The sequence below is a fragment of the Rattus norvegicus genome, chromosome 1 (assembly GCF_021556685.1).
Source record: "Rattus norvegicus strain SHRSP/BbbUtx chromosome 1, alternate assembly SHRSP_T2T, whole genome shotgun sequence".
Lineage (NCBI taxonomy): Eukaryota > Metazoa > Chordata > Mammalia > Rodentia > Muridae > Rattus > Rattus norvegicus.
In genome coordinates this window covers 154875031-154899258 of record NC_141534.1, presented here as the reverse complement: position 1 = coordinate 154899258, position 24228 = coordinate 154875031, and positions in this window count along the sequence as shown.

Sequence of the window (24228 nt, the reverse complement as noted above, 5' to 3'; positions counted from 1 at the left end):
AATTCAGCTGTGTTATGATATCCAGGGCTTGTTGTAGTAGGATAGCTGGGTTCTGAGGGTGCCATATTGGCCTAGCTCTTGTTGATTTTGTTCTCTGCTGTCCTGTAGCAATCACATTACCTAGTGAGCCATCTTCTTGGCCCCAAAACTTCTAATAACAAATTCATCAACCCTTTTTCATCAATAATCTTTTAACTCTTTGTGTCATTCTACTCTAAAATTGGACAGAGTAAAAGCAGAGTATAATCATTTGGGCACTGTAATGAGTAAACTTGCACCAAATGAATATAACCTGTTGGGATAGATTATTTTTCATATTTATATATTTTATTGGATATATTATTTATTTACATTTTAAATGCAATCCCCTTTTCCTGTTTCCCCTACATAAACTCCCATCGCATCCACCCCTCCTGTTTCTATAAGGGTACTCCCCCACTTACTCATCCACTTCCAACTTACTGCCCTGGCATTCACCTACACTGGGGCATCAAGCCTTCACAGGACCAAGGAGTTCCTATGAATTGATGCCAGATAAGGTAATCCTAGATATTTTATGTATTTACATTTTAAATGTTATCTCCATCCCAGTTTTTCCTCAGGAACCCCCCTATTCAATCTCCCTCTCCTTGGTTCTATGAAGGTGCTGCTCCTCCTGCCCATGCACTTCCACCTCATTAATCTGGCATGCCCATATACTGTGGATTTAAGCCTTTGCAGGACCAAGGGCCTCTCCTCATATTGATGCCAGGCAATATCCTCTTCTGCTACATATGCAGAATGGGTCCATGGGTCCCCTCCATGTGTAAACTTTGGTTGGTGATTTAGTCCTTCGGAGCTCTGGAAGGTCTGGTTGGTTGTGTAAGACTTGAGAAGCTCCCAAGCCCTACATCCAGGATGTCCCACTCACAGAGACACAGAGATGGAGATCAATGCAGTAAGCAAAAGGTTTAATGATCCAGTGCACTGGGTTGGCCCTGTAATCCGGACAGAGGTGACCCCCGAAGAACAAAGGCACACACTCTTTATACTTTTTCAGGGTATAGGCTTTAGGTTACAGCATGAGCTGGTCATTTCTCATTGGTGGGGCTTATTACCTTTAGAATTCATTGGTGGCCACCTATTCTGCTTTGAATTCATTGGAGGACCTTGATGGGGAGACATGTCTGGTACGCAGAAGTGGGGTGGAGGGTCTCACCCTTACTGTGGTTGAGACACTTCCTGAATAGGGTGTTTACTCAGAAAATTCTTGTGAAACTCCCTGGCCTCAAGCTTATTGGGAAGTCCCAGTCACCTGATGCTTTCTGAGATAGTTTTGTCTGCTTGGTTCCCACATTCCACATTCCCCCTTTTCCTTGGGAATATCTCAATCCTGAGATCATTCGTTATTCTGCTATACCTTATCTAAATTTAGCTTTTGAAATTGCTGTCTCAACATCATACACGTTCTCTAGTAAAAGCAAGCAAACAGTTTAAAATGTAAGGCCCAAAAGTCAGCAAAAGTAATAAAATTGCCAATGGTCCCATAGTGGCAGAAATCAAGGTGTTGAACCAAGGGGAAGAGTTAAGTCAAGCTGCAAACCAGCTCTGACTGTTCTCTCTCATCTGTTTTGCTAGCCCTTCTCTCATCTTGGCTATCATATCACAAATTGTATAATCCAAGTCCCCAACTTCCCTTTTTTGCCATCTCATTTGTTCTTCGTCTTTCCGAGTGCATCTGATTATTGGGTTATAGGTAGCATTTGCACAAAAAGTATCTCAATACCCTCGGCTCCCCTGGTAGGGCCCCTGAGGAGTGTAATTTCTTTTTTTAAACATGATCAAGTCCCAAGAGGAGGAGGGGTTTCAGTAGGTGTCTCCTGTAATCTCACATCCCCAGGTGGCACAATAGAACTGGTGTGGATCCAGTGAACTTCTGCCTGATTTGTTCCATTCAGGGTAAATGTAAGTGGGTAGTCTCTCACAAGTGACACCTCTGTGCAGGAAATGCACATCTTATCACTGTCCCCCTCCCAGCCCAGAGTCCTCTTTCTCCCATATGGGCAGTTTGTTTCCACCAGCACTCCTGCCATGGGTGGGGATGTCCCACAAGTCAAGTCTTGCTGCCAACTGACACAGGTCAAAAGTGAGGTCAGGCCACCAGGTATTGAGGGGGCTGGAATCCATGTTTGACAGCCTAGCCAAAGGACTTGGGGTACCAAACAGGATCTCAAAAGGGCTCAGGTTAAAATGGTAGGGGGCATTCTGGACTTGGAACAGGGCAAGGGGAAAGACCACCACCCAGTCAGCACCAGTCTCCAAGGTCAATTTAATTAAGGTCTATTTTAGGTTTCTGTTCATTCTCTCTACCTGCCCTGAGCTCTGGGGACAGTCTGTACAAGAGAGCTTCCAATTAGTCCCCAATATCTTTGCTAATACCTGACTTACCTTAGAAGCAAAAGCAGGACCATTGTCTGATACCTATAATTACCTTGGGGACCCCAGACCTCCAGAAGATTTCTTCTAATATCTTCTTGTCTGCCATGGTAGCTGTTTCCTGCTTGGTCAGGAAAGCCTCAACCCATCCAGAGAAAGTATCTCCACACACTAGAAAGTATTTGTAATCATATCCCAATAAACTCCCTGGGTCTCTTTGTCCTGTTTGCTCTTGGCTACATAAGCATTTACTTGCTGTCATACCTTACACTGTTCTACTGTCTCTCTGGCTAAAATCCTAAGGTCTATTACATATACCTTAACTACTTGGATAAGCTTCTTATCCCCTAAATGAGTCCATTTATGCATTTGGCAAAGTGAGTCTTTTGTTTGTTCTCTGGGGAGAATAGCTTTCCCCTTGAGTGTGTCATTGTCCTTCCTCTTCGAAGCAATTTGGGTCTCTTCTTCTATTGTGTATTCTAAGTGAGGCCATCCCTTAGTCTAATCCCAGTTCCCAGTGGCTGTCTCTTGCAGGCCCACAAACAGGATAGACTCCTGCATAACCATTTCTTGAGCCACTTGATCTGCCTGGTTATTGCCCTGAGCCACTGAGTCTCTCTCCTTCTGATGTCCTGGGCAGTGAATAATACTCACAGTCACTGGCTTCATCAGGGCATCTAAGAGATGGCAAAGGAATCTGTGCTAATGTGCTGGGGTAGAGGTTCAGACACCCCAGATGACATTTGTGATGTCCACCATGGCAGCACCCACTTATCTCTGACCTTCACGGTGAAAACTGGTCCTGTCTATCTTGGCGTCCAGCAGGGATCGATCAGTCAGTTGGAGAGGTCTTCCCTCCACCCATGGGCTTCTGCCAGTATTTGACACTCGTGCTGTGGTAGCTCCAGGTTGGAGTTGGGAAGCAAGGTGACTAGATTGAGCCCAACCAGTGAAGAGTCTAGTCTATGTCAGACTGGTGGTCCCATCCTCTGGATCTTTCCATTCAAAGGCAAAGTATTTTTGACTTTGGGATGCCCAGCTTAGGCAGAAGAAAGCACCTTTCAAGTCTAAAATGGTGTAGCAGATTCTGGAAGGTGGTGAAGAACTCAGAGTGTAGGGGTTAGGCACAGTACTGTGGAAGTCATCCATTCTACTACGGTTTATCTTCCCAAAGTTCTGAACTAGGTGATAACCGTTAGTGTCCGACTGGCAGGAGCAGTGTGTTACAGGCAGAACAGCACTAAGAACACGCCCAGCTGGAAAAGTCAGGAGATGTGTGGCTTAATTCCTTCTCATCCCTCCTCCAACATCAGGTACTGATGACAAAATAGGGTCAGCCTGGATCTTAAGCTCCACATACAGAGTCTGCAGATATGCATACACATGGCCTCAACCAGCCATTTCAGCCCAAGCAAGCCATTTTGGAGAGCAAATCTCTCCTGAGCAAGGGATAGGGACAATCAGGGATGACCATGAATGAGTGTGATACTCAGCCCACACTCAGGTCTACAATTCTTCAGGTAGTCCATAAATATTGTTTAGTCTTTGTGGCCTCTTGGACCCCATTTTTTTCTTCTTTCCTCTAGAGATGGGCCCGAAAACTTGGAGGACTGAGTGTTGGACCCCAATGTGCACCAAGAATTTGATGGGTTTTCCTTCCACTTTCAGAATTATCCTGGGTTTGGGGAGGAGTTCCAAATCTCATCCTCCCTAGTCACTGTCTTCCCCCAGGGCTAACACCTTTGCACTTTGACATCACTTTTCCCAAGACCTGGGATTTCCTGCCCCTCTGCTTCTGTTTGTTAGGGCACTCTTGAGTCCAGCGGCCCCACTCCTTGCAATAGGCACATTGGTCCTTTTTAATGGGTTCTGTCTCTCTTCTTTGTCTTCTCCAATTACTGTAGCCAAGATTCTACAGCAAATTCCTTTTCTGTCACCTTTGTTTTTTATCTCTCTTTCATCTTCTTCCTTTCTCTTTCTCCGTTCCTTCTCTTCTGTCTCTCTTTTATGATAGACTTGCTCAGCAGTCTACACTAAATCCCTCAGCAACTTATCATGTAGTCCCTCTAGCCTCTGAAGCTTTTTCCTGATAGCTCTATTAGCCCAGTCTATAAAAACCAAAGTTACAGTAGTTTTATGCTCCTCGCTGCTGGGGTCATAGTGTGTATATTGGCGGAATGCCTCCATGAGCCACTCTAGAGAGGCTGAGGGTGAATTGTCTGGTTCCTGCTTAAACTCACAAATTGGTGGGTCATCCTGCAACCCCCTTGAGATCTGCCAATGGAGTCTGGTGGTAGACCTTCAGGTGCTCATTACATCCTGCTCTATTAGTGGTCCCAGTCAGGTCTAGTCAGGGAAAGTCTGCTGTCCATGATAGCCTGGTCAATCGATGGTGCCCCCATGTCCGAGAGGACATCCTTTCTGGCCTCTTGCATTATCCTCTCTCACTCTTCAGTCATGTAAAGCATTCTCATGAGTTGTTGGATATCATCCCAGGTGGGCTGATGAGTAAATAAAACAATCTCAAGAGATTAATCAGCCCCTTGGGGTTATCTGAAACGGGGGATAAGGGTATGGAAGATCCAGCAGTAGCAGATCCACAGTGGAAGACTTCTAGAGGATGTTCTTTACAGACTCGTTGGTCTCTATAGGGTTTTTCTTCATGGCCCAGACCTTCAAGAGTCTTGGAGACAAAAAAGCTTTTATCCAAGGGGTAGGGGGTTTCGCTACTAGATCCTTCCTTCCAGGTAACTATATAGGACACTTGGTCTGAGTACCCTAGGGATTCTGGCCTAAAGAATTTTTCCTCTACTGCTTTGATCATCTGCAAGTCAAAGGTCCCTATGTGTGGTCACCCTACTCTGAAGGTGGGCTATTTGGAGGAGCCAAGAGTCCTGCCCATCTTTACTACTGCTGACAAGTTTTCTCCCTTTTTCCTAACTTCCCTTCAGTGGTTAACTAAGATGTTTAACATGGTAGATTCAGTCATCCCTATGTCCAAAAATACTGTCAGTCACAGTCCAAGTCCAGGAACACAGAAAAAGACAACGGACGCACAGACAGCTCCACCCCTGCCATGGATGCAGAGTGAGACTCACTCAATCAGCTCCTGCAGATACTGAAATCCAAAAACAAAGAGAAAGATAATTAACATATAGACAGCTTGCTCCTCGCACACACGCAGAAACCAGAGGCTCTCTAAGTCTTACATACATTTGTGAGCAAACCAAAAGCAAGCCAGACAGTACAGATATCAGTCCGGGTCCACACACAAACAGACAAACAAAAAGTACAAGACCAATGCGCCCCTGCCACGAGCTCTACAGAAGACAGGTGACCCGCCAACTTACACTGGAATCGAGTGCACAGGCAACAGGTTCCAAAAGGAGCAGAGTTCTCCCGACTCCTTCCAAACCAGAAAATTCGGCAGCAGGCTCCCGGCCACCACCCCAAGATGAAGTCGAATCCTCTGGGATCCTGCTTCCCAGATGGTACAGTGGCCTCGCACCTCACAAATTCAGAAAAGCTAAACAGACATTTAGACAAGACAGACACAGACAGAAACAACCATGACAATACCTGCTCAAGCGTCCTCCGATCTCTTAGTCACTGGTCCCTCAAAGAGGACGATTTTCAGCCAATGCACCAAATGTAAGACTTGAGAAGCTCCCGAACCCTGAGAGTTTATGGTGGCTACCCTCAGTTCCCCATCCCCCATTTCTACACAACTCTCCTCCCAAGTCCCTCCCACCCTATACCTTCTGTGAGTATTTTGTTTCCCCTTCTAGGAAGGATTGAAGCATCCACACTTGGGTCTCCCTTCTTCTTAAGCTTCATATAGTCTGTGAGTCGTATCGTGAGTATTCTGAGCTTTTTACCTAATATCCACTTATCAGTGAGTACATGCCATTTATGTTCTTTCCTGACTGGGTTACCTCACTCAGGATGATATTTTCTAGTTACATCAATTTGCCTACAAATTTCATGAAGTCATTGTTTTAATAGTAGTTCTCCACTGTGAAAATAGACTACATTTTCTGTATCCATTCCTCTGATGAGGGACATCTGGCTTCTTTTCAGCTTCTAGCTATTATAAATGAGAGTGCTAGAACATAGTAGAGCATGTGTCCTTGTTATATGTTGAAGCATTTTTGGGTATATGCCCAGAAGTGGTATAGCTGGGTCCTCAGGTAGTACTATGTTCAATTTTCTGAGGAACCATCGGACTAATTTCCAGAGTGGTTGTAACAACTTGAAATCCCACCAACAATGGAGGAGTGTTCCTTTTTCTCCACATCCATGCCAGCAACTGTTGTCACCTGAGTTTTTGATCTCAGCCATTCTCACTGGTGTGAGGTGGAATCTCAGGGTTGTTTTGATTTGAATTTCTCTGATGACTAAGGATGTTGAACATTTCTTTAGGTGCTTCTCAGCCACTCAATATTCCTCTGCTGAGAATTCATTGTTTACTTCTGTACCCCATTTTTAATAGGGTTATTTGGTTCTCTGGAATCTAACTTCTTGAGGGTTTTTTTTATGTATTGGATATTAGCCCTCTACTGTATGTAGGATACCTAAAGACCTTTTCCCAATCTGTTGGTTGTCATTTTGTCTTATTAACAGTGTCCTTTGTCTTACCGAAGCTTTGCAATTTTATGAGATCCTATTTGCTGATTGTTGATCTTAGAGCATAAGCCATTGGTGTTCTCTTCAGGAAATTTTTACCTGTGCCTGTGTGTTTGAGGCTCTTTCCTACTTTCTCTTCTACAAGATTCATTGTATCTGCCTTTATGTGGAGGTCCTTGATCCACTTGGACTAGGGCTTTGTACAATATATAAAACAAATTTGAATTCTTCTACATGCAGACCACCAGTTGAACTAGCATTTGTTGAAAATGCTGCCTTTCTCCACTGGATAGTTTTAGCTTCTTTGTCAAAGATCAAGTGAACATAGGTGTTGTAACCATGGGCTTTTCAATTTACACCCCAGTTCCCAAAATAAATTTTCAGAAACTTAATATATATGAATATATGCCTTGGTCATAATCTTGGGCTTATTCCCCAAATAGCTCATAAATTAATTAACCCATTTATTCAACTGTGTAATTGCTACACAGCTGGTTATCTCTTCTTAGTTTCATGTGTCCATCTCATTGGTGTTTGGAAGGAATCCCTCCCCACACCTGACTTTATCCCAGAGCTTCTCTCTCCAACCTTCTATTTCCTGCTTCTGCTCATTGACTAATCTGGCTTTAATTGACATGCAATGCTTCTATATATTACATTAGAGATTCTCTCTATATTTCCCCCTTTAAGTCTAGTAAAAGGTCTTTCTCTTTCAGTAATAAACTATAAACAAAAATAGCAATTATGAAAACTGTCAGGTAAGTTATATTCATAATGTCCATTAAAGTAGTATTTGGCAACCTTGGACAAAGTATTATGCCATCTATCCTATCTTGATGAGTTCACAGTACTATACCTAAGTCAATTCCTATCATAACTTGTATTACCAATCTAAAAACATCTTCTTAGATCTTAAAACATTTTGCTAAATGCTAAACAACATAAGCTCAATTGTGAAACTATAACTATGTAATCTTCAATGACATCAGTAACTTGAGAAGAAATAAACATTGCCTGAGTATACAGAAAGTGTAAAGCGAGCAACCCCTAACCCTAAACTCAGTGTAGCCAGCATCCTTGTGTGTTGTTGGCTCTTGGCTGGAGCTGCTGAAAGCTCAGCCTGGGAAGTTTTTATCTGTGTGGTGCATTTGAGGCTCTGGTTCCCTGCTCACTATAAGCTACTCACAGGCCTCTACTTGTTCTCTCTTAAAGGTCTGTAACTTCCTGCCTGGCTAGGAAATTGTTCTGGAAAGTGCTTATTTGTGCTTTTTCCTGAGTACTTTTTCTAAGCTTGGATTCTATGCCACACCTTGGGTTCCATTGTGACTGTGAGCTTTTCCAGTCTTTGAAATAACAACTCTGAGACCTAATTATATATGAATAAATGCCCAGGCCATGAGTTTGGGCTTGTTCCCAGACTAGCTTGCAACTTAACCCATTTATGCTATTCTATGAGTGCCACATGGTTGGTGACCTCTTCTCAGTTTCATGCATCTGTCTCCTCAGAGTTCAGGGTGAATCCCTCCCTGACCCTGGCTCTATCCCAGAGTTCCCCCCTCCCTACCAGAACTCCTACCTCCTATTTCCTGTCTCATCTCATTGGCCAACCAGCTTTTTATGAACAGGAGGTACTGATATACATTGTATAAGAAATTCTCTCTCTACAATTTATACTCTCAGCCTTCCTTTTCCCTTTGCTTTTAGAGAATTCCATAAGAAAGCTCATAGTCTTCAGCCCCTTCCTCACCTTGCTTACCCACAAAATACTCCCAAATGTCATATCTTAGTCTTTCTAGAAATCCCTCTAGGAAACCCCTATCCTCGGCTAGTAACCTCGTTAACCTCAATCTTCTCAGAACTCTATCTCCTTGGCATTTACTTTCAAAAGTAGCCAGCCAGCTCCATGTTAGGAGGTATCTTTATCGTCTGATATGCTAGTCCACATTGAATCCACTGTTATAACATGAAATGGCCATACAAGTGTCTGTTTTACCCATGTTTTAACTTGCTTAAGAAGATAAAGGTTAAAGGGCTGGGGATTTAGCTCAGCGGTAGAGCGCTTGCCTAGCAAGCGCAAGGCCCTGGGTTCGGTCCTCAGCTCCTGAAAAAAAAAAAAAAAAGAAGATGAAGGTTCATGGAATATATGCAGGACACAGAATGTAGACTTTGTAGGCCACCCATCATGCTTTTTACGTGACTATTACTCACCAGACACTTTTGGAATGGAAGCCACACTGCCAGATGCAAGGAACACCACACCTTACAAGTTATGGCCCTTGTTTTTATTTTTCAAACTTTTAGTCTCATGTAAGTGTAAGATACCACCATTTCTTCCAAGGATGCATTATCAATATAATTTCACAGCTATAAAATTTAAGATTTGCAGACAGAATTGCCATGTCACACAGGCTTATTTTATGGCCAAGATGAACATTTTTTTTCCTCTTGCTGCTCCTTCTTACTGAGTAGAACAATGAGGACAACCATGTTATATACCCTAAAATGCTATACTGTACTAAACTTTCCTTTAGTAAAGTTATTAGTCCACTCTTTTTAAATTAGCTCACTCAGATTTTTCTGGAGATGGGTACAACACAGATCCTAGCCAAAATGTGAGATAAAGGATCTCTATCCCAGCTCTTCATAGAGCCTTGTTCTAGTCTGCGACCCCACCCCCAGCCCCCACACAGTTTGCATTTTTCTAGAAATTCTGATCTCAAGATATTCTACTAAAAATACCTATTTGCTGTTTATAACATTCTAGTGATTCAGTGTCTGAGAAACAACACCACCCCTGAATACCAAATTTCTTTTTCAGTTACTTTTCTTGTTTCTATGACAAACAAACTTAGGACAATGGATATTTAGGGCTAACAGTGAAAGTAGGAGACAACACATTATATCATCAGCCAGGAAGCTCAGATGAACATTACTGTATTTTGCTCACTTTTTGACTTTTATTCAGTCAAGGACTCCAACTTCTGATAAAAACTAGGTGTGTTTTCATTCCTCATTTAAATTTATCTGGAAACTCTCTCAAGGAAATACTCCGAGGTGTGTTTCCATGATGGTTCTAAATTCCATCCAGTTGACAATGAGGGTTGTTGTTAAAAAAGTGAGAACACTTTTCAGAGTATTCTATTCAGTTATTATTCCATAAGTGGATTAATTAGAGGATTCTTATGATCCAGTCCATTCTTGGTAATTAGCCACCATGAGTAGAACCAAAGTTTCAACACATAAAACTTTTAATGAATAATTCATATTCAAAATCAGAGAGGTCCAAATATATGTCTAGTCACTTCTTCCATGGCCCCATTAGATTTCTAATCTGTTGATGAAGTGCACAGATAAATAAAATTCTTTATATGGTGATTTCATGATTTGTTCGGCTGATGATCCCCCAGGACAGTGGTTATTAACTTGTGGGTTGTGACTCCTCCGGGATCAACTGACACTTTTCTAGGTTCCACATATCAGATATCCTGCATATGAGGTATTTGTATTGCAATTTCTAACAGTAACAAAATTACTATTATAAAGTAGCAATGAAAATAATTTTATGGTTGAGGGGTCATCAAACATGAGAAACTGTATTAAAAGGTTGCAGCATTGGGGAGATAGAGAAGCCACACTCCTCAACTAAGACAGATGTCTTCTGTGTATTTCAGATCCTTAGATGAGCCCTCTGATGAAGACATTTTCAATATCTGCATTAGGAGAGAAAGATTACAAGAAAAGGATCTATGATATCAGAAGATGGAGGAAACTAAGCTTGATGGCTGTGCCTGGTGTAATTTCTATTCAAAGGTTTTTCAAGAAGAGACAGCTAGCATGCCTGGCAGCAGGTATTTATGAGTAAGTGAGTGAGTACATGACTGTGCGAGTGAGTACTTTTGGGTATGTGTGCGTGTAGTCTATGGGAAGACTGGGATGATGAAGAATTTGCACATCCCTGAACACCACCAAAGTAGCCTGTGCCTTTGCCTTGTAAATGGTTTCTGTCACAAACATTAAAATGAGCCAGATGTGACAGCTGTATAAGCTCTCTTTGAACAGATGTAAGAAGATTATTTCTCATCTCAGTTATATTTAGTTAGACTTCTCCATTTTACTTTCTATCCTTCCTCAACACTCCAGTGGATAGTTCTAATTTGATAATAATTCCGCTAAGCTATTGGAAGAAACTGTTCTCTTTTAATTCCACATATACACAACTTTAAAATAACTTCAAACAACTAAGTCCACAAGAGTTCACATCACCAGAAAGGTCTTGCCTGAACTCCCCAAATACATATATCCCAGAGCATGCATGACCTTCATTTCCTCTTTGTAAAATAAGGTGCCTGCTCTCCTAGAGCCATTTATACAAGGCTACTGATGTGTTTTTAGTTCTTTCACCTCAGAAAACCAATAGGTAGTAAGCTTCCATTTAACACTAAAAATAATCCAGAGGAAAACCTTAACTTGCTATTCAATCCTAGATGCATTAGAAAAATATCAATTAGAAATAGTCATAGAAAATGGAAAATTTGGGCTAAGGAATAAAAGCTTTGATGTTTGCCGGTGTTTATCTGACTAGAGCAGGAATAAGGAAAATATTTTTTTTCGGCTCATTTCTTTATGTGGTACAGAGCAAGAATGTGTCAGACAGAACAAAAACACATGTTGTTTTAGTTCCCACTAATAACAGTGAATGATGTCAATTTATGGTTCCTTTTTTGTTTCTATTGTGTGTCAGCATTTAGAGTGACCTAAACAAAAGAAACAGCCCCAACTGAGAATGATGGACGCTCTGGAAAAAAGCTGTGTTCTGTCTGATTCAAAACCTGGAAATTAGAGGGTTTGCCTAAACTGCTACAGTGCAGGACTAAGAACAGAGGATTTGTGGTGAGACACTAAAATCAGTTAGAGAAGGGGCACACCAGCAGGTGAGTAGGCTGATCAGATACAAAGAGCTGCAGAGAGCTCATTCTGTTCTCCACGAAGTCCCAGCCTAAAGAAGTTTATGGTTTAATCTGAGCAATTGGTATATTACCTTTGACCTGCAGGAACCCTGGGCTGGCATAGATTTGTTATGTTTTAATCTATACAATAAAACACTGTTTGAAATCACTTTTAGAGATGAAAATCAGTAATAGGGGAAAAGTGCCTATGACAACGTCCTATGTGAATTCCTACATAAATAATACTAAAGTTACAACAATAGAAATAGTAAAAGAAGTCATCTTAAAATGGTTTCAATAGTTGCTTGTGTTGCTTTGATATTAAGTGGGAGACACAAGATACATGTATCCTCCTCCATCTCAATTTCTAGTGTCAAAAATGTGGGGATAATAGAAGCTGCAGAGGACACATGAAGGATTTTAGATGCATACACAGGTCCAGAGACCACACATGAATACACACAAACAGATGTGGAAAGCCAGGGTCAAGGAGATGAGAAAAGATCCACAGATTCATGCAATTGCTATGCTTATACACTTAGGATGCAACCTGAGCTATGTCTGTCCTCAGTCAGCTACCTTGCAACATTCATAATTATATAAATACCCCCAAGTTGCAAAACTGTAAACAACATCTGTTACTCATTCTACCATACAACAATATGATAATATGTATGTCAGTAATTTAATATTTGAAATTGAGGTTCTGATTCATCTAGAATTGAGGCAGTTCAGAAGTGTTGAAATTGGAAGTCAGGACTAATTCTAGAGTGTCATCCATCATCCTACTAATACTTTGTTAGAGTGGACTCTGTGGGTGGTGATAGGAATCCTCAAATTCTTTTACTATTTTTACCCAACTTCTGGCAAAGACTGATTCATAGCTGAATTCATAAATGGTGTGGTTTAGTGAGGATCCTTCCTCAATGTTTCTTCTTGTTTGTCTTCCCAGGACAATCGTTGGCTTAGAGAGGGGTTCCAGAGTGAAGGGTATCTGGAAGCAGTGAAACAAATGACTTAAAGTCAAATTGTAGGTTACAAGCTAATGGCCAATGTCACTTGAGACAGCTTTCTGGGCTGCTCTATGTTCTGTTTTCCCTGAAGATTTCCAGACAACTCTCAGTGCAAGACAGCAATTCTAAAAACAGTATTCTAAAAACTCTTCAGATAGCTCATCTCTTCCATATCAAAATCCCAGACTTTATTTACATATCAACTCAGTCATTACCCCCCAGGTTCCCTTTTGATTATCCCATGAATCAGCATCCCATAACCACACCCATTGATTCTTAGAAAGACTCGGCAAGCACAAACACAGACAATAAGAGAGCTTTGTGGGACCCTGCCCTAAAATTACCATTCCTTACTCACCTGGCCCTGTCCCTACACTCTCTCCATTCCAGTCTGACCTTGAACTCCGGAATCTGTCTACCTTTGTAAAAACAGACAAACAAATGAAAAACTTATCTGGATAGAATCTTGTCATGGGATCACCATTCCATAAATCTTTTTATCTCCTTCCTTGGTAGCTTTCTGACAAGCTGGCTCATTGTGCAGCTGCCTCTGTCCCTTTAGATCTCTGAAGCTCCTTATGGAATTCATATTGTATCCTTATGTTTTACGTAGTTGAGAAATTATATTTTTGAACTCATGTTTTCAATGTTCTTTTTCAAAACCTTAAGGGCTGTCCTGAAGATCACATCATTCTACCATTTTGCTGACATAGATATACGTTTGTGTTCCAAACTCATGCTGTCTCTGATTATCATGGAGTTATTAACCTTGGCAGAGAGGAGATCCCTTGAAGGCAGAATGGGAAAATATGCACACAATTATACAGACAATTCGTTTGCCCACAGCAACCTTCAACATTTGTGGAGGCCAATGCCCTGCTGGCTCTGTTCAAGGGGTGGGAACCATGTCATTCTGTCCCTACTACGGAAGTGCCAGACATGGCATTGGCAAGAGTGGCCTAACTTTAAGGTAGCACTGGAAGTATTATTATACTGAACAATGAAAAATAAAGAGCAGTTTCTGTAGAATAAAGACGGACAAATTTGACAACCTAAGCAAAGTAATACAGACATGACACCTGAAAGACCCACCCCATGAGTCTTAACTCAGAGTTGCAACAGGCTTGAATGAGCCCAGGCACGCCCAGATACCTAGGGCCGAGTCACCGCTAAAACTAACAGACCATAAAAGGAAAGGAATACAGAACAGACTAGGAGTACCGGATCTGGCAGGAAGGGATAAGTCCCTAGCCCCCCCGACATTCAGGACGTCCCAGCCCGCACGTACTCTTACCATGTTACAACCTCATTCGAATATGATTCAAACCTGCCAATGTGTGTAGCTATACCTTATTACCTCATCTTGTGAAATAACCAATCATATGTGAACATGTCTATATGCCTCGTTTAAATCCACCAATCCCTGTAACTATGCATCTGCTTCTGTACGCCCGCTTCTGCTTCCCCAAACCCTATAAAAGCCCCATGCTGGAGCTTCTGGGCGCGCAAGTCCTCCGAAGAGACTGTGTGCCCGCAGGTACCTGTGTTTTCCAATAAACCTTCTTGCTGATTGCATCCGAGTGGCCTCGGCTCGGTCATTGGGCGCTTGGGGGTCTCCTCCTGAGGGAAAGGTCCTCTCCGGAGGTCTTTTCAACACCCAGGAAACGTTGGGTATCATTGAAATTGAAGAGATGACAATCAAATCAAATGACTAATCAATAACAAATGAGCCTTAAAATCCAGACATGGAGCTGCATACAGTAGCTTGCATTTCTTTACAATGTTTGTCAGCTACAACATCTTGCTACAGCATTCATTGTGTGTGAGAATTTCATTTTCTGCTGTAAAGTTGCACATATCAGCTTCACCATGGGGTCTTCATCTGATTCCCTGCGTAGTACTAGAACAAAAAACATCAGAGTTCTCTGGGTGCTTAGGCTTTTAGGGGAAGCTGAGTTCTTTCCCCATTTGTCAGCTAACAATCTATCAGTGTCAATAATGACATTGTTTTGTTGCCTTCCTAAATTTTGTTTAACTGGACATCAGTGAAAAGTGCATAAACATAGAGATATTCAAAGACCATTGTTTTTGACTGTGCACTCTTACTGTCTATATCAACTAAAATGAAGTTTTATCTTGTAATGTTGAAATTAGGGAGCCTGTTTCAATAGGGTTGCAGTAATATCTTGCATTCTATTTTTTGAAAGTGAGAGCATTTGACTAAAGAAATAACGTGGGGGGGGCAGGGGAATACAATAGAATCAGTTGAATATCTGGTGTAAAGCGCCTTTGCTAACATTGCACAGAGGCGCATTCTTATTAGTGTGCTTATATGAGAACACGGGTTGGACTATAACTGTTTGTGCCCAGCTAAAGATTCATTTTTCTTTCTAATGAGTATTATTGTGTTCATAGTCACATCTACTCGACTACTGAAGAAGCCACAAGAGGGCGCACATACCTTTTTGGATAGCTTCTGTGTGTATGAACTGTAGCTAGAGTGCCCTACCAACCCTTTCCTAGTATAAAAAAATGTTTTCTTTCAGACAAGGAGATAGATACAGGAAAAGTCAAAGTAAACCTAAAGTAAGCAAGGAAAACAGCATGGCCATGGCTTTGTGCTGTAGCATCATGCTTTAGTAAGTCAGCTACCCTCTTTTAGACTTTCTTTTATTTCAAAAACTCATTCAAATGTGCCACTTCTAAAGAAGGTGATAATTCAAAGTAAAAGCCTTGCTTTATGCTGGGTTGGAGGTATTTCTGCATCCAAAGACCACTTTCTAGCACTCTATTGTCTGAGTATTGCCTGAAACTTGCAAATTTGTCTTTAGTGTTTTGATGATAAGTCTACATATTTTGTTATTGGTTTTTAGATATCAAAAACAATTTCCTATTTCTTTTACTTTTAATGTTTTCTCCATTTTTTCCACTCCGAGCTCTCCCATAAAAACCTCTTTGCTGTCTTTCAAATCCATGGCTTCTGCTTTCACTGATTCTTGTTGCCTGTGTATATGTATGTCAGAATATAATTTGCTCAGTCTGTATGTTACTTGTATGTAACATTTTCAGGGATGACCATTTGGTATTTTGCAAGCAACTACCCTATTGGTATGCTCTTTCCTGGAAGAGACTGTTTCTCCTATTCTCAGCTTTTTTCCTTTTAGTTCTTTGCATAGAGCTGAGGCATCATAATCTTTCTGTCACCCACTTTGGAATATTTATTGTTATTGTTATTGTTCAGCACAAGTTTAAGCAGTCGTGCTGTTGAAATTTTGTGGACATAGATTCTAGCATTTCTAGGAAATGTAGTCTCAAAGCAAACTTCCTAATGATCTGGCTCTTACAATCTTTCCATCCTCTTCTGCAATAGCCTAAGCCTTAAGTACAGGAATGCTTTGTCGATTATTTTAATCTGATATATATATATATATATATATATATATATATATATATATGACCGATAGGTTGCTTTCATCCATTGGAAGCCGAATACTGTCTTCTGGTACCATGAAAGTTAGTCCTCATGAAAGAGTCATTCAAGTCATCTGTAGTTTAGGAGCCTCTGGGCCCTGCATCTGAAGCACATGGAATCTTCAGCAATCCAGATTCACCTTCCATCTCCAGGCGCCAACCAGGACAATAACAAAAGGCTATAATGCTCTGTGAATGTCTTGAGTAGCCCTTATTACCAACTCAAAGGAGGTCTTCTGTAAATGCAACTTTTTATTTTCTCAGAGGTAATTGTCATCTGGGAGGCTTAATGCTTTACAATCTCACCTCACCCTCTGTACTTCTTTCTTAACTCTCAGTGGCCAAATCACCTCCAGCTATAGTGGCTTAAATTCCTCTGCAAGCTGTTTGATTCAACCTGGCTTCTCTCTGCTTCTCACTGGATTGTTCTGCTTGACCTCAAACTAATTCTGGTGTTTGTTCTAATCACCTTACTCCATCTTATTCTTGGGCTTCAATGTCCTATGCTGACCTGCATTGAATTGCATGAGTTTATGAAGAAAATCAACTCCACTGCACGGTACTCACCGCAGTGATTCCCAACTGACTGAAAGTAACTGCCTGACTGAAAGAACTCTCCCTGTGCTCCTCTTAAATAGCTTCTTTTCCCTGGGCTGTTCTTGTGGGAGTTGGGTATATCCTACCCTGCCAAATCTTCCTCTGATTCATCATTTTACCTGTCCCTTGATTAGACATCATTGTTTGAGACTAATAGTATGTACTAAGGGCATGTGTGTAACCCAGTCAGATCACACAAACCTAGGTCTTTAGATATGATCTAGCCATGTTGCTAGATTAAAATTCCTGTATGGACTTCTTATGCCTGATGTTGGGATTTTTGTCATGTGGTCATTGGCTCTTGGATGATTGTCAGACTGGATGAGAAATTTTCATTTAAACTTTGTAGGAACATTTAAACAGACTTATGTGTATTAGTGTTCAGACAAACTCTATGAGCATGTTGTCAGCCCCTGGTTGAGGCTTTACAGTCTTATTATCTGTCTGTCTGTCTGTCTGTTTGTCTGTCTGTCTGTCTGACTACCTATGATCTATTTATCATCTTCTCTCTTCCTCTCCGTACTCCCTGTACCAATAAGTGTTCCTCCCTAACATCTAGGGACGAATCCGGCCTGGTGAAAGCAATGTGCTGGAGCTGGAGTCACCAGATTGACAGTTTCTTTGCATAAACATTCCAGTTGGGCTTATATTTTAGTTCATTAGCTCCTCTTTTATGTATAAGAATAAGATATAATTTTTTACCTTACATAATAATTATCCTTATTGCATAGCCTCAGTTGCTAATACATACTACCAGAAAGTCTTAACTTACTGTTCTCATATTCTAACATAAATGACAATAGTATATTTAATATTTTCCAAACTAAACATCTTAGAAATATCCTTTTTGTTCTTTTAGATTTTTCGACCAAACAAACAAAATCACCAAGTCTTTACTTATGAAATTTGAAATTGTGTTTTTTTATTTATTTCAGAGATACCATTTCATACCCAAATAATTTGTCCATTTTGCTTTATCTCACTGTCTTTCCCATGAGAAACTTTGCAGGCATATGAAATTTGCAATACTTCCTAAATATTCACACCTTTTATTTATTTATTTACTTATTTACTTACTTACTGGCTTTATGCAGCTACTCTGCTCTGCTTTGTATCTCTTAAGATATAAAAGGGAAGCCCCTAGATATTCTATAGAGTTGACAATCAAACAAACACAACAAGCTGTAAACAATGGGAATTAAAGAAGTAATCTTAAATCATACTTGAAAATATGGTGACTAAAGTTCTGTTTCAGTTTAAACTACTGTGCCTAAGAGATCTATAAAACAAAAGCATCTAACCTGTAAACCCTGTTTATCAAATAAACTCCTGGAACGTTGAAGGCTTTGGTTCATATAAGATAACAAGGCACATTTTCCCTTTCTGTAAACAAGCTTGGTTGCCCCAACTGCACAGGATGTGTTTTATCTTATATAGGGAGGAAGAATGTCGGATGTATATTAGGATGTATGGTTTGCTTTGTTGAACAAGAGTGGGAAGTATGTAGCCTTATGGGTTTTGCCTTTCTAAGCCTCTAACTAATGAAATTTGGTGTCATATTCTTGCAATCCTGGGTATGGACTGATCAGTATCCATGGTCCTGGCTAGTATTTAATAAAGCTTGCTTCAAAGTTGGCTTCAAAATTGTGGTAATGATCTTATTTTTGTCTGGTGATTAACAACAAGTACATAATAAATAAAAATATTTGAGCTGAGATAGGAATAAGTAAAACTTTGTTCTCTATGTATTCCTTTTTTCTTTATTTGGAACCACATTGAGGAAAATTTTAGATTGTGTCCTTTAGGAACTATCAGGAGGAAATGGACAGTATTTTTTAATATAATGTTGGAAGCAATTTAGGGAATCATATGAAAATTTCATCATTCCTCCTTTTTACATGACTAGGCCAAATGGAATTTATGCTAGACTTGCCATTTTCAAAAGTAGTTTCATTGTTAAGATAGAGGGGCAGTGCACCATAAATCAGATATATTTCTTCTCCAGAGACTTACTTAAAAGATTCCATGGGAAAATATAAATCAAACAGGCACATATTACCCTATATAAGCATAATAGTAGAATCAGAAAAGTGCCATGGTATTAGTAGTCCTGATATGAAGAGGGTTGGATTCCTAGTTCCTTTCTTCATAAGTTGCACTCATAAGTTGATAGGTCCTACCAAACCCTACTGATTACAAACTATTTGAAGAAAAGGAATCTGTAGGATAGGAGGTGTCCCACTTGCAGGCTGTGCTCAAGAATAAAGCTTAAATGAAAATGAGAAGCGACAAAAAGTTATAACAATGACTGTCTCAAATGTTACTGCAATACTGCCCTCACTCAATCAAGTAACCTAATGCTTATGCAGGAACCTTAATTAAAGTATAAGGAAATACACATACACATACACACACACACACACACACACACACACACACACACACACACACACACAAATGACATGAAAATAGGAAAGGGGATTTGGAAAAAGAATTTGGTAGGAGGGTAGGAAATAAAAAAAGATAGTAGGGACGACTTTGGTCATAGAATTTTATAGGTATAAAATTAGAAAGAATAAGTAATAAAAAATATAAACTAAAGAGCTATGACTTTAACCCCAACCATAGACATTTTCAAATGAAGAGAATGCCGGTGGAAGTAGAACTCAGACCAGGAATTGTCTTTACTACAATTTATGAAGAATGGTCTAACAGTGCAGGATCAGTCTTCAACTTCACTGTAGTGTATGAAAACAAACAAGGCAGTAAAAAGGTTCATGTGCTCATGATGAGATCTGATTCTTAAGTTCTTTTGTAGTCTGAAGCATTCTTGTTATTGTGGATTGACTAAACCTCAAAGATTCTTAGATAATTGCTGGATATTCAGAAAGATCCAAAAGAGATATTCCAAAATCTTTCCTATATTTCTTTACTCAAAATGTCACTGAGTCTTCAACTGTGAGACTGAAGCAACAGAAATTTATTTGCTCACAGTTTTGTATGCTGGAATTTAGAGCGAGTACCAGCAGACTCTACAGCTCCTCTTCAAGTTTTTCCCTGCATCTCCACATTTTCCCCCTCTGGGTATGTTTGTGTTTTATTCAGACTTTAATTGCTGTAACAAAATACCTAAGATAACAGCATTATAGGAGGAAAGATTTATTTTGGCTCAGGGATTCAAAATTTTGTGGTAAGCAAGCTTCCACTGGTCTATTGAAAGTATCATACTAATGTTGGTTACTCTGGTTGTAGCCAGAAAGCAGAGAGGAAAGAAGAGAGGGAGGGAGGGAGGGAGGGAGGGAGGGAGGGAGGGAGGGAGGGAGGGAGGGAGGGAGGGAAGAAAAGGAATGAAGGGAGGGAGAGGAGGAACAAACAGGAGAAAAGAAAAAGGGGGAGAAGAAAGGGAATGGAAGGGAAGGGAAAGGAAGAGACATGTCGCCTTAAAATGTACCCTAAGTGACACTTCCACCAGCTAGATCAACCTCTCAAGGTTTTCAGAACCTTTCAAATCAGTGCCCCCAGTTGACAAACAGCCTTTGTGAGTTGAGTCTTTTGGAGGAATACTTCCTATACAAACCACCCATTGCCATTAGACTAGAACAAATTCTAATCTCATTTTACCTCAATTACCCCTTTAAAAATCCTATCCCCAGTATGCTTACATCCGAAAATAGTAGAGATTAAGACTTCAGCATATTAAACTGGTGAGGGGATAACAGTTAGCCTTGGACACCTGCCAGGATATACAGTTGGAAAATTGAGTATACTTGAATGTGTGACAAAGATAAAACGCTTATGAATTTTAAGTTTTTGGCACATTTTTGCTCAGTGCCAGCTTTATCAAATCTTGATTTATGCCAACTTGCTTAGCTTTTTTTCCAAATAAATAAATAATAAACAAACAAGCAAGCAAAGCAGACATTATCAAACCCCTTTGTAAGTCTTTCTCTATTTGCATTCATATCATTGTTCCTTAGAAGACAATGGTCTTCCTAAAAACTACACATAGATTTTTAGTCCCTCTTTTGAAAATTTACCTGTATTGTAATCTTTTTTTATACTGGTTATTTTTCCTTTATAGTCTAATAACAAATTATATCCTCTAGTGTGTCATCTGACTGAATTACCTACAGCGAGCTCAATTTTCTGTCCCACTCTCTACCCTGTTCATTTATAGTTATGGGGCCAACATGTCCCTGGCACTCATAAATCTGTTTCCTTGCACATGTGTTCCTCTGCCTGAATGACCTTGCTTCTTGCCCTCTAATCTTTGGTCTCTTATTTATATTGTCATCATTGAATGATGCCTCTGTCATAATGCATTTAGTATCATATTAAAATCGTTGATTTTACAACTTCCTTCAACTAAAAGATTCAGAATGTGTTGAGTATAAAGAGCAGACACTTCATAATTCAATGTCTAGAATGTGACACATAAAATGCTATTAACTCAAGATTTATCAAATGAATGACTAACATGTGAGTTTATTATTTGGCGATGTTGGTGATAAGACTGCTTGGCAGCACATACCGCCCAGTGAAGCTGAGGAAATGTTCAGCTGTTGGATAAATGGGAAATTAATGAATCTCTGAGTTTCCTTGTAAGAACAATAGAAGCTGCCTATAGATAAAAAAGAAGAAAGATGAATTTTCTGAGAATTGTTTCTCCTCCCAAGACACTCAGGGTTCCCTGCCTTTTCTCTGCAATGGGGAACATATGTTTATGGTTGATAGGATCCAGATGCTTACACGCAACCTTTCTTGGACACCTGAGGGCTCAGACTCTCAGATCCTGTTGATAACTGTGACAAGCCACTAGGCAGCAGGGACTTTTATTCTCAACCTATTAAAATGGAGATGTGGTCCCTGGAAACTAAGTTGTCCATAACCCATATTGGAGAGAAGGAGTGAGGATCTGATGGTAAAAATCAGACCATTCTCTTCATACAGATGAAAAGGCCAGTCCAGGTTTTGAAATTTTAAAGGCATTTTATCACAGGTATGCTCAAATTTTGACATAAAATAAATTTTCTTTTAAATAAATGATTATTTCTAACAAACCACACAAGTCATAGATTTTCAAGGAAAAGGCAAAAGGCAGGGTCTCACTAGTTACACATCTTCCCAGATTTGTAAATACATGTAGCCCTTGTCCATCTCACTTAGGAACATAATTCCTCTGTATAGCCCAACTTTACCATAATGCCCCTTAAATTAATTGTGTCTCTGAGAAGCCCTATGTATCTGGGGAAGGAGACACCTACTGGTATATTGAGTTAATTCCCTGAGGCTGTCTTAGGCTCATTATCCCTTTCTTGCTCATCTGCCTCTAGGTATCCCTGGAGCAGTTCAAGTCAGCCATGACATAGGTTAGCATTCTGGATTCCTCGCCTGACTCCTGAATGATGTGACTGGAGGATAATCCTTAAGCATAGTGACTAGGGAAGCCAGCAAGTGTGCTTTGGAGACTGGTAATCCCCAGGTAGATGTGTGTCAGCTATTTCTCACTAATTAGTGAAGGCAGACAGAAGCTGTCTGAGTCTGCAGACCTGAGTTTCAGGATTGTCATTTGAGATGAAGCCAGAGGACAGTGCAGAGGCTTCACGGGAAAGCTTTGCAAAGTGCTCAGAATGCCTCAGCAATGTCTCAGAACATATCAAATAATCAATAATTATCATTGAACATGTAACAGCCACTTGAAGTAGAAATGATTCTATAGAGGATTAAAACATATATAACTTTCTAAAGAAATAGCTTAATTTGGAGTATTTAAAACACACATACCATAAGCATTAAAATAAAAAGTCTTTAACTCATACATAAACGTACACATTGAAAAAAGATATAAGTTGCTTTACTGGAATAAAGAAAATCCATGCAAAAAAGATCAGTCTGAGACGTGTTGGCTAGTTATAAAGAAATCAACCTAATGTAGAAGGTTCCAGCATTTTAGATATTACCATATACTAATGCATACTGTTCTAACATCATTTCAATTCTTCCATGTGATTATGAGTGATTCCTCAAGGAAATTTCAGTACTCTGAGCTGAACAGCCATTGTCTTGAATACTATAGTGTCTAGTAAAGTGACAGGCAAAAGAAAGTCCAGAGTTGGTGTTTTATTTTAAAGGATGGAGATAAGACAAAGCAGGCATAATGGCAGAACGGAGGCAAAGGGGGTAGTAAGGTGGAAAAGAAGCTATAGATATTTTAGGATTTTCTAGAATTATATAGAAAGGCATTTGTTGAACCAAAATGTAAGTAGTATTTTGTGACAGTGAATAAAATTAATTTTTTTTATTTTAAATCATTAAACTAGAGAAGTTTCAACCTATGGGTCACAGCCCCTTTTGTGATAACTCACCCTTTCATAGAGTCATATATCAAACATTCTGCATGTCAGATATTTACATTATGATTCTATAACAGTAACAAAATTATAGTTATGAAGCAGCAATGAAATAATTTTATGGTTGGGGGTCACCACTACACAAGGAACTATGTTAAAGAGGAAGGTTTAGAAGCACTATATTAGACTTCTTTATACATAGTTCTTAATATATACTGTTATAACCTCCTGCCTAAAACCAGTCATATTCAATAAGCAAAAACAGTTGTGGACTTGGGAGCAAGCAGCAAGTATTATACACAAAGTTCTCCAAACAGTGCATTAGAACATGGTTCTCGCTCTTTCTCTTAGTAGGTCTAAAGATAAATAAGGATGTAGTGGCACTAAGCTAGACCTACTTTACTTAAAACAATGATCTTCATAAAGATGGATAATTTCCTGTTCATACATAAGAAAAGTAATGTGATCAATGTTAGCAAATATGAAACACTTAACGAAGAGTCTCACTCACATGACTTTCCCAAAAGTGGAAAAAAAAGAAGTCATGGGAGGAAACCATAAGTTATTAATTATAATAGTTTTCTTTCATCAGTTTAGACAGGAACATCAAAAAAAGCCATCAAGATAAACTGTAGCATTCTTATCTAAGCTTATCTCTGTTTTTCTCCATTTGTCCCTCCCCATAAATGTGCCTACACACACACACACACACACACACACACACACACACACACACACACACACCGCAATAATGATCTTTGCACTTTTTCTTGGATAATGAAGGAAAGAAAGGAGTATACTTTTTACAGA